The following is an 11,763-nucleotide window of genomic DNA, read 5'->3' on the forward strand; positions in this document are numbered from 1 at the left end:
GTTCATGATTAGTTCATGTTAGTAAATGCATTAACTAATGAACCTTATTGTAAAGTGTTACCCTTTTATCTTTGCCATGATGACAGTAAATAATATTTTACTAGATATTTTTCAAGATACTTATTCAGCTTAAAGTGCAATCTAAAAGCAATTAGGCAAGTCATTGCATAACAATAGTTTGTCCTGTAGCCAATAAAAAAAAATATATTGCTTTAGGGGCTGATCACACCGAATATGCTTTTCCATTCTAAAAACGTATATATATATATATATATATATATATATATATATATATATATATATATATATATATATATATATACATATATATATATATATATATATATATATATATATATATATATATATATATATAAACCATCTGCTTGTTATATCCGATTCATATATATATGTCATTATACAAATTTGTGTCCTGATATGTCACAAACACGTAAACACACAATAAAATAAAAAACAAGACAAAACAAACAGACAAACAAAAAAACAAGAAAAAATGTATGTAAATAAAATGTAAATGTGAAACACAACAAAACAAAATAAGTAAAACAAGAAGTAAAGGTAAAAAACTAAAAGAAATAGCTAAGCTAATAGCTAATAGATAAGAATTTCTAAAAATAAATACTTCTAAATGAAAAAAAATATTCAACACAAATTAGAATATAATATGTAAATAAATAAATAAATAAATAAAAATAAATATATAATATATAAATATAAATATATATGAAATACTGTAGGCTCATAAGACACAACTCAATCTTTTGGGTCAAAAAGAAAGCATTTACCAGCACCAAAGTTTCTGCCAAATAACTGATTACTTTAGTTACTTTCACCGCAAAATATTAGCACTCAACATTAAAATAAACAGTCAAAGAGAAATAAAATATGAATTTATAGATTTACAGCAAATAACAGACTATAATTATCAAATATCACTTCATCAATAACTATTGGCAAAAACAATGGTTTGAATGGTTCAATGCTGCAGGACAGGTACCCAACAAAATGGAAAAGACACAAACAGATACTGCACAACACACTACAAACAAACAAAATACCTACATAACGCTTTCTTGGCTGTGAAATTATAAAAAAACAAACCAAAAAAAAAAAAACAATAAGAAACAAGATTAGAATAAAAAATTTCATTTCAAATGATCAGAAGATACATTAAGAAGAGCACGTGAAGCAGTAGAGATGTTGTTGCTCTTTTTCTGCAGAAGAAAAATAATGAGAGCAGTGGATCTGCTGAAAGTACAGTGTGTTCTTGAGCTTATGAGTGGCACATGCCATTCCTGTAGCGTAGATACTACACCCTTAGAGAGAGAATTCTGAGAGCATGACGCATGACTACACAAAGTTCAGCAAAAAACGTTCATTATTCCTCAAACAACAGCTAAAAACAGCAGCATTAATGAGGGAAATTTCTATGTTTTTTTAGACCAGTTAACAAATCAAGATATTGTCTAGTCAATTAATGTAGATTTATTTCATCTTTTCTGACAACTTATAGAAAATTTAAATAAAGGCTTCACGTTATATTGAAATAAATTCTATACTGAGGTGGTTGAAGAGTACTGCTCATGTAAATAAAATCTGTTCAAAAGTTTGGAATTTGTATGATTTTTTAGTCCCTTCTGCTCACCAGTGAAAAATGTAATTTATTCCTGTGAAGTTTCATCATTATTACTCCAGTCTTGAGTGTCACATGATCCGTCAGAGATCTATTCTGATATGAGGATTTGCTGCACATGATCTCACACCCGTTATCATGAGCATGTAACTGAAAATCATTTTCACTCGGAAACCGGCAAAGCATTTTTTATTTGCTGCCAAGCCATGAAAACAAAATGTACATGAGCTACTAGTTTAAAATCAAGAAATTAAGATTTTCATGTCAGTTTAAAAAATAATTATATCAGTTACAAATGATAATTACATAGAAATAGAAAGCAACACACTTAAAGCAGTGCTCATTTTAATTATTATTTAAAAAGTACTTTTGTAAATAAATCTTTCAATCAATCAATGTCAATCAATCAACCAATCAAATCAACCAACAAAACGAATTAAACCAATCAATAAATCAATCAATCAATGTTAGTCAATCAACCAATTAAATCGGTCAATAAATCAACAAATCAACCAATCAAATCAACCAACCAAACCAATCAATTACACAACCAACCAATCAAATTAATAATATAATCAATCAATCAATCAATAAATCAATCAAATTAAGTCTATCAATGTCAGTCAATCAACCAATTAAATCAACTAACTTTTCAAATAAAACAATCAAACCAATCAATTCAATCAATAATTAAATCAACCAATCAATCAAATCAACCAACAAAAACCAATCAATTATTAAACCAACCAATCAAATCAAATCAATCAATCTTAATCAATCAACCAATCAAATCAATCAATTAATTGACCAATTAAATCAACCAACTAATTAAATAAACTAACCAAACCAATCAAATCAATCAATCAATCAAATCAATCAATCAATGGCAGTCAATCAACCAATCAAATCAATCAATAAATCAACCAATTCAATCAACCAACAAAATCAATCAATAAATAAGCAAATCAATAAAAATCAAATCAATCAATATCAGTCCAATCAAATCAAACAATAAACCAACAAACCAATTAAACCAACCAACCAATCAAACATAATCAATCAATATATGTCAGTTAATCAACCAATCAAATCAACCAATAAATCAGCAAACCAATTAAATCAATCAAAAATCAAATCAAATCAAATTAACCAACCAACAATGCAAAGTTCTGTATAAACTGTACAGCTGCAAAAAGTTTTGCCACTTAAAAGTCCTTAGTACAAGAAAAGAAAAATAACTTGTCGTGATAAAAACTGGTCAACCAATGAAACTGCCACTTTTGTCCCCATGCCTGGAGATTCTGAATTTACAGTAAAGCACAAATTGGTGGCAACCAAGCACAAAACCATCTAGTTGAGCACATATTCCTAACAACACAGAAGAGCATTGATGCAAGATGAATGTGAAACTACTTATTTCATTGGTATCCGAGTTACTACTGCTGCTGCTGATTGAACAATCTGTGTTTTATCTGCCAGCTAACAAATACAGAGAGGATGGTTTTAACAAGTGCGTAAACATTCTCTCTCTTCTTCTGTGTAACAAGTGAGTGTCAGAAGTGTAAAGTTGCAAAGCTACATCTGTGTGCCATCTAACCTTTAGGAATGATTTTGCATATAAATTCATCGCTAGTGAAAATCGTTTAGGTATGAAAAATGATCAATATTCTTTTATTTGGTCTCAGTTAATCAATACTGTACATCCATTTTTTTAATAACTGATGTTCGGTTGTAATTAATCAATGATCAATACTTGTGTTTACTGCAGCATGAGTATATTAAAGTGCTTTCCAAGATGGCAAGAAATTACATAAGAGATACAAACACCTGTAGATCAACTTACGGTTGTTAAGAGAGGTAAGTCGAGTAAACAACTGCCTCTGCCAAAAAGGATCAAAGCACATGATTGAGCTATATTTCACCAATTTAATAAGAGGCCTGGATCACTCAATAGATAATGGATGCAGGTGTTTGGAAAAGTTCCAAAAAAAGGGCCAGTAAGTGTTGGGGAGCCATGCCAAAAAGAAGAACAAGTTGGGAAGTTGGGGTACCACTATTTTGGTCACATGAAAACTGATAAGGAAAAGGGTATAATGTTTGGGTGGTAGAACAATAAAATATTATCTAACGATTCTGAATTGATTCTCAAAAGTTCATTCATTCATTTTCCTACAGGTAAGTATCTGATTTATCTGGGGCCACCACAGCAGAATGAACCACTAACTACATTTTACGAAGCAGATGCCCTTCCAGCCGCAACCCAGTACTGGGAAACACCTATACACCCTTACACACTTACACACACACACACACACACACACACACACACACACTCATACGAAACCGACGCGAACACGGGGAGAACATGCCAAATGGCTCAGCCGGTACTTAAACCAGTGACCTTTTTGTTGTGAGGTGGCAGTGCTAACCATTGAGCCAAAGTGCAGCTTCCCCAAAAGTTATGAATCAATTCTGTATTTAAATTAGATGGTGACAATGCGGGCAAGCAAGGCTTGAGCTCAAACAGAAAATTATTAAGCATCAATAGGAAAACGTACATGCTTCCAAATTAGTTTGGAAAGATAGATAATTACAGGCTAGGCACGGCGCAACACTTCTAATTGATAGTGTGGCCAGCTTTAGGACATTGTTCAAATTTAGTCTACACCAAAAGCAAAACCTCAAGTCAACACAGATGCAGTGGCGCGACTTGTCCAGCATGCCAGCAGTATTCGAATAACTAAAGGAAGCACATGACGCATGGATTCTGATTTCAAAAGAACTGCACTGTATGTGACCATTAGGGCACACTATTACCGATAAGTGAAGGCTCACGGCTTGAGATCTGCAAATGTGGGTTGTGAATGGAAGTGAACTAGGCCTACTGTACTGTTGCAAATATGTGAAAGGTTATGTTCAACACTATGTTTTAAAGCTCGTATTATGCTTTAGGCCAAATATAATTTTTTTCTCAAACCATTTTCTTAATAAAAAAATTAAATGCCCTCTTTTTTGGAATATGACCGTTTGTTCTTTTGCATTTAATGTTACATTCAGTGCATGTTCGCGGACTTCCTTCTAGTGGTACATGGAGAAATCAAATATATCATATGTAAATGCAACATATATTTTAAAAAACATAAAAAATTATTAATATATGAATATGATGACCTATAGCCCATATTTACAGGTGTTGATAAATAGGCTAATATATGTTAATACTTTATATTTAAGTACAGGAGTTTTTTTTTCATCATTTTTAACTTTAAAAAGCACATTTTAATTTAAATGTTGACATTTTTATTTCATTTAAATTTATTTACATATAAACACAGTACAGGGTTAATGTTTAAACTATTTACAATGTTTAAAGTGGCTGACAATAATATTCTTAATAACAAGAATGAATCTGCCTCGTTTTTGAACTGTACAGAGCTGTAGCTGCTTTAGTGGGCCTACTACGCTACTGTTTCAGTACTGCTCATTATGGTGGTACTTGGAAAGACATTTTTTTTCTTGAGGTGGTACTTGAGAACCACTGCCCTAAATAATCAATAAAACATCCCCAATCACAAAATTTTAGTCAAACAAATAAACAAGCATTTTTTTCAGACGCAGTTTAACGCATTTTCTGTTGAGTTGCCTCCGATTCGTTCTTCAAAACTCAATTGCTTTTGCCACATCAAAGCAGCCTGCTATTTGCACACAAGATGCCTTAAAAGATCGACTTTTATTTTATTTTGTTTTTAGCTTTTTCTTAAGGTTTTACACAAACAAATTGAGATACTCTCTTCATTTTGGAATATGACTGTTTGTTCGTCATTTTTGCTTTTTAATCTATTCTGAGCTTGTTCACACTAAATACTTCTTTAATAAACTCAATATATTTTAAGAATGCAATACTGTCCTACAGAGATTCCAATCATTAAACACAAGCATAGAAACTGTAATTCTGGTTAAAATGTAAAGATTTCAATGCACCGCTGAAGAAATAGGAAAAGGTTAGGTTAATAATCAGTTTAAAATCCGATCGTAAACCCCCAGAATTGGAATCAGAACAGGAAGTCCCAAAAGATTCCCACCCCTGGTATAAAGCATGATCTGCAAACCAAGCAGATCAGAGCTGATGTTGAGCATTTTTGATGATCATTGTCTCTCGCTCTATTGACTCGATAAAACTCTGTTATGACACTTGGAACTCTGAGTCCTGATCATCTTTGAGAATATGGTTATAGATTTCACAACATAAGCACGAGCAAAAATCCCCCTATTGCGCACGAGCCTTCAGATTACTGACCAAGCGTCGTTTATTGGCTTTAGTCGCTAAAAACTAAAGGTGGACATAATGAATTAAACCCCCTTTACAGAACATGATAAGCAGTCAATCTCATTCGGTTCACAGTAATTAAAGCACACAAACTCCAGCCAGCGGTTAATGGAAGCTTGGCAACATCTGCCAGCGGATGCACAGAATCAAGAGACGCAGGCCTGGGCCGCTGGGGGAGAAAACAGGACTCGCTTATCATTTGATATGCTTATCATTAATTACAGTTCATCATTGTGCTTATCAGGGATCTAAACTGGGGTGGCCTGAGGAGTCTTCAGCTCGTAATCAGCACAGGCACTTACATCACTGATTACTTTATTCCAATTCCACTTTAATCAGCTGTTAATCCACACACACACACACACACACACACACACACACACACACACACACACACACACACACACACACACACACACACACACACACACACACACACACACACACACACACACACACACACACACACACACACACACACACACACACACACACACACACACACACACACACACACACACACACACACACACACACACACACACACACACACACACACACACACACACACAGGCGCTCTTTTTCTCTCTCAGTCCAGGGTTCCTGCGGCTAAGGGCAGAGCTGCAGATCCATGCTGGAGCTCAGACACAGAGAGATACGGGACGAATGACAGATGTAACCTGGGGAAATTTTTTATAATTTTTTTTAAAAACATTTTCTAAACAGATTTCTCAGAATATTGATGTTCTGAACACCTAAGCACAGAACACTATACCGTGTGTTTAGAGCAAAGAGTTCTTAATTAGGAAATCTATGAAAGAAAATATTTAGACTTTCATTTTGGTTACATTAAACTCATGTAATTTAATTAGATTCATACATTTTTATAAATAGTCATAATATCATATACAGTGCTCAGTATATACAAGTCCATCCTTCACAAATCTCATTCATTAATTAATTTTCTTGTCGGCTTAGTCCCTTTATTAATCCGGGGTCGCCACAGCAGAATGAACCGCCAACTTATCCAGCAAGTTTTTACGCAGCAGATGCCCTTCCAGCCACAACTCATCTCTGGGAAACCTTCACAAATCTATCTTTTAAATTCATATTTTTAATTGGAAGCTATACAATATTATATTTGTGCATATACATTAGATTAGTCAGTAGTGAAGACAAATATGAAGCTTATCTAACAAAATACCTTACGATAACAGTCCAAAAACTAGAACACATTAATTTTTGTCTTACAGAAAAATATTAAACACAAATTAAAAAAAAGAGGAAAATCAAAAAGCATAAAAATTTTACAATTTTGTATGTTGTAATTTATTCTTAGCAAGATTTTGCTTGAATTTAATTTCAATTAAATTTCTATTTCTAAATGTTTGGTGTCTAAAGTATTATTTTAATAAATATATGTTTAATAAATCAGCTTTATTAAATGCATCAAAATACACTGCCTATATTCACTGGGTTCAGTTTGAAGGGATATCTACCCCTTCTCCTTAGCCCTACGCCTTCAAGCTTAAGAGAATTGGGACACCCCTAGCCCTTCACGGGAACATGCAAAACGAGGGGTAGGAGTAAGGGGAAGGTCTAAGGGGTAGAGTTGGGACTGGGCCTAAATAGCCTAAACAAATTTCAGTCTTGCATCCTCTCCTTGTGAGTTCAGACTTCGCAAGTTTGATATGGAAAACTAACTCCTGAGCACACTTCGGGTAAATCTTCAAAGGGAACAGTTCAGCTACTTTATAACATTATTCACATTACTCAGGCTATGTTGTTTCACTATCTTAACAATAAAATGAAAACATGATATAAGGAACTGCCTATTTTGATATTAGCAATTTAACAGACACCAAAAATGTTGAGGCATCGTGTATCTACATGTTTATATGACCGCCATCATCAATGTATGCATATTTATAACAAAACAGAGCCTATAACATCACTGCCTCCTTTTCATTTTCAATGAAAATATGAAACACACTCTCTATTTTGCTGAATATCAGTTTTAATAATCAATAATGACCATAATAAAAATTTTACGTACAATAAGCTTATACATTCAAATCATTCAAATTTGCAGAATCGGTGTGCACAGTTACATTGATTAAACTTAAAGCTCAGCCAAAACACGTTACCTGAGAACAAGTAATACATTGGAATACGTTGTTAGATATAGAAAAAAAGATGATTAAAATATCAAATTTAACAAATATAGTAAGATTAGATCCAGCGGTAGATTCTTGATGAACAGTCTGACGTGCACAGCTCTCATCGCTGCAGTGCATGCCAGAGTGTGTGTGATGTGCGTTTTCAGCGGTGTAGTGTAGACAGAGGGTGTATATATATATATATATATATATATATATATATATATATATATATATATATATATATATATATATATATATATATATATATATATATATATTTGTCATTTAGAGCATGTAATTTCTTTTGAATAAAATAACAAAAGCAACACAATACTAATATTTTTAAATTTAGACGTTTAAAAAAATCTAAATTTTTAAAGAAAAATTTATAAAATAAAATATATATTTAAATAAAACACAGAAAAACTTTAGTATTTTTAATACTTTTACAATTATACTACTCGTATTGTTTTTTAAAAACCATTTCAACATCATCATATAGCATAAATCAGTCTTCTCTTCATTGCTGAAATTGTTTTTTTTTTTTAATAAAATCAAAGATGAGATTAGCACATCACGACAATAATTAACCGATTTTGACAGATTTATGGCTGAAAGAGTAATGAGTCTGGCCAAAATATTTAATAAACAAATGTACAAAAGGCAGTAATGTGTTGAAATTTGTGAATGACTAGCATTATAATTTAGAGTAAATCCATGAGCCTGCTGATGGCCCGAAGCGATGGATGAGAGATGAAGGGGAAAAAGATGAAGAAAACAGAGCTTGTTTATGTGCTGCAAGTCCATGCAATATTTTGCATGTGTACAGACGCATGAATGTGTAGGCAGTTTTTTTTCCCCAAACCTTTAAGAACAGTAAACATGGCCACTGTAATCTGCATTATGCATGTTCTGGGTTGTCTGCATTTTCGAGGGATACTCGATTGTTAGCATTAGACAGGATGGACAGGCATGAAAATTCAGCAGATCAACAATAGATGTGTGGCGAGGGAGAAGGAACACTGCTACGAGGGCTCACTTCAGTGAAAGACGCGCAGCAGGGGGTTCTGGACCGTGCTTCTGGCCTGCCACAAACTGTCAACGAATATCACACTGAAGAGACTCCAGTGCGCTGATACTGCCTGCATACACACACACACACACTGTTTCCCCTAGACGCTGTGCTTTTGTGAAGGCTATGGAAACCAACTTTGAAGGGTCAAAATCCTCAGTTGCCAGACAGAAACATTTTTTATGGCGTGTGCAGTTAATTCACTTGACAGTCGGGCAAAAGCGTAGCAGAAAGAGGAAGGTTGCAATGGTGAACAAACACTCAGTGATATGATGTCCCTATATTAATAGATGTGAGACTGCAGCAGATGTTGTATTAACTACTGTATATGTTTGCCGTCAGTTACTGGAGTTTAATAACACTGACATAATTACATACATCTTCTGCTATACTGACATTAATGGGGACAGATTACGCACCATTTTACAAAGTAAAAGTAAAATAAGTCTCTGATGTTCCTATAGTGTTTATGTGACGTCTAATCTCAAAATGCCTCACAAATAACCAGCGCTGTCAATCGATAAAAAAATTTAACTAATTAATCGCACATTTTTTGCAATTAATCGTGATTAAAAGAATGAAACTTGTATTTCTGCCTATTTAAATGTAAAATGTAAATTAAAGTAAACTCGAGACAAAGAAACTATTTAAATTCAAAATAAAGATGTATATTAGATTTTTTGTTTAACTTGTAACACAGATTTCTTCAACATACCTGTAATAAACCATCAAGATCCTCATACTATTGGCTTGAAAGCCAAATTTATTACAGAAATAAAAACACGGGAATGTACAGTACTGTAAGTGCCATTTTTTAAATTTTAATTGTTAAAAAACATTGCCAATAAAAACAAAAAATGATTTCAATGTTAGATTCTAAGTCAGGGGTGTCAAACTCAATTCCTGGAGGGCCGAAGCCCTGCACAGTTTAGTTCCTACCCTGTTTCAACACACTTACCTGTAGGTTTCAAACAAGCCTGAAGGGCTCAATTAGTTTGATCAGGTGTGTTTAATTAGGGTTGGAACTAAACTGTGCAGAGCTGCTGCCCTTTTGGAACTGAGTTTGACACCTGTGTTCTAAGTGGACTGCAAAATAAAGAAATACATTTCAAAAATCAGGCATTGCAAATATGGGAATTGGAAAATTATAATATAGAGTAAACAAACATGTCCTTAGGGCCGGATTGTCTAATCGGGAGAATTACCAGTGTGCCGGTTCTTTTTTGGCCGCGTGGGCCGGTGTCATGAGACACATAAGACATGAGGTCTTATTTAGACCTTGTTATGCTGATTGTTTTCATCTGTGTCTCGTGTGCTTTGTTCTACATATTGTGCAATGTGTTCTCATTTATTTGCTGGTGTCGATTTTTTGTTTGTAGCTACTACTTTCCTTTGTGTTTCTTGTGCTTACTTAATTTTGTGTACAAATCTTTGTCTAGCTTTTATACTTAGAATTATTTTTGTTCCAGTTTTCTGTCAGTCCATTTTTCTTGTTTTAGTAGTTGATTATGAGTTGTCTTTTTGATTGTTTAATTTCTCTTTTTAGGATTCTAGAAGAATGTTTTTCAGTTTCTGTTTTATTTGATTGCCTAAGTATTTCTCTTTCTCGTTCTCTTTCTACTAAGATTTTTATTTTGTTTCATATTTTCTTTTGGATTTAGTTTTATTACTTTGTTGTATATTATTGCTGTCCTGTCATGTGTCTTATACTTTTCCAGTCCTATACTGTGTACTGTCTTCCCTGGCCTGCCGGTCTGGAGTTTACGTGGCATGATCCAGGATCTAGCTCTGGTTTAAGCCACTACTCCTGGCTGGCTGTTCATTTCGGTGCCATCTTTTCACTACCACTGGATTCCCTGTGTTATTGCTCCTACTGTTTGGACCCAGTCATCCCCTTGTCTGTATTGCTCATCCTTAGTATTGCTCATTGCTGCAACTGGGTCTGCTTTCTTCCAACCTACCGTGACAACTTCTATGTTAAGCTGCTTTGACAGAGTGAAGATTGTAAAAGTGCTATAGAAATAAACATGAATCGAATAATGAAACTGAACAACGATTTATGACCAGAAACACAAAATCAATCATCAACAGAAATCATCTATAAACCTATTGATTTGGTGCTCAAAACTTCCCAATTTATAAAAGTTGACCAGCATGTACATGTAATATTTTGATAACATGCACAATAATTGGGTCAACTAAGGTTAACTACCCACAAATAAAAGTGTGAACTCAAAGGCTGCGACTTATCGTTTTTAATTATTCAAAAGGTTGTATTTGATAACAAATGCGCACATATAAATGGAGTGTCATACATCTACATCATTCTGAGGAAAATGAAAATAACAACGGAGCATGACGGAAATTTTACAACCCGGTCCGTCAAAGTGACGGATGGTGATTATTTGCAGTGCATCCTCTGAATTGTAGGTGTGCGAGTGTGTGTGAGTGTTATCGCAAGCCTCCTGCTGCGTGATCTCATTCTCTAAAGGTTGCCTGCACCCTCATCTTCTCAGAAGCCCCCCGTCCTCGCTCTCCATCTCAACTT

General features: G+C 33.9%; 1 protein-coding gene across 6 annotated transcripts in view; it reads right to left on the reverse strand.

Moving 5' to 3' along the window:
- smap1 (small ArfGAP 1) overlaps positions 1–11,763 on the reverse strand; it is a 216,832-nt gene that overhangs the window by 61,520 nt on the left and 143,549 nt on the right.

This window comes from Danio rerio, chromosome 13 (genome assembly GCF_052040795.2).
Source record: "Danio rerio strain M-AB ecotype USA chromosome 13, GRCz13ab, whole genome shotgun sequence".
In the NCBI taxonomy this organism is placed as follows: domain Eukaryota; kingdom Metazoa; phylum Chordata; class Actinopteri; order Cypriniformes; family Danionidae; genus Danio; species Danio rerio.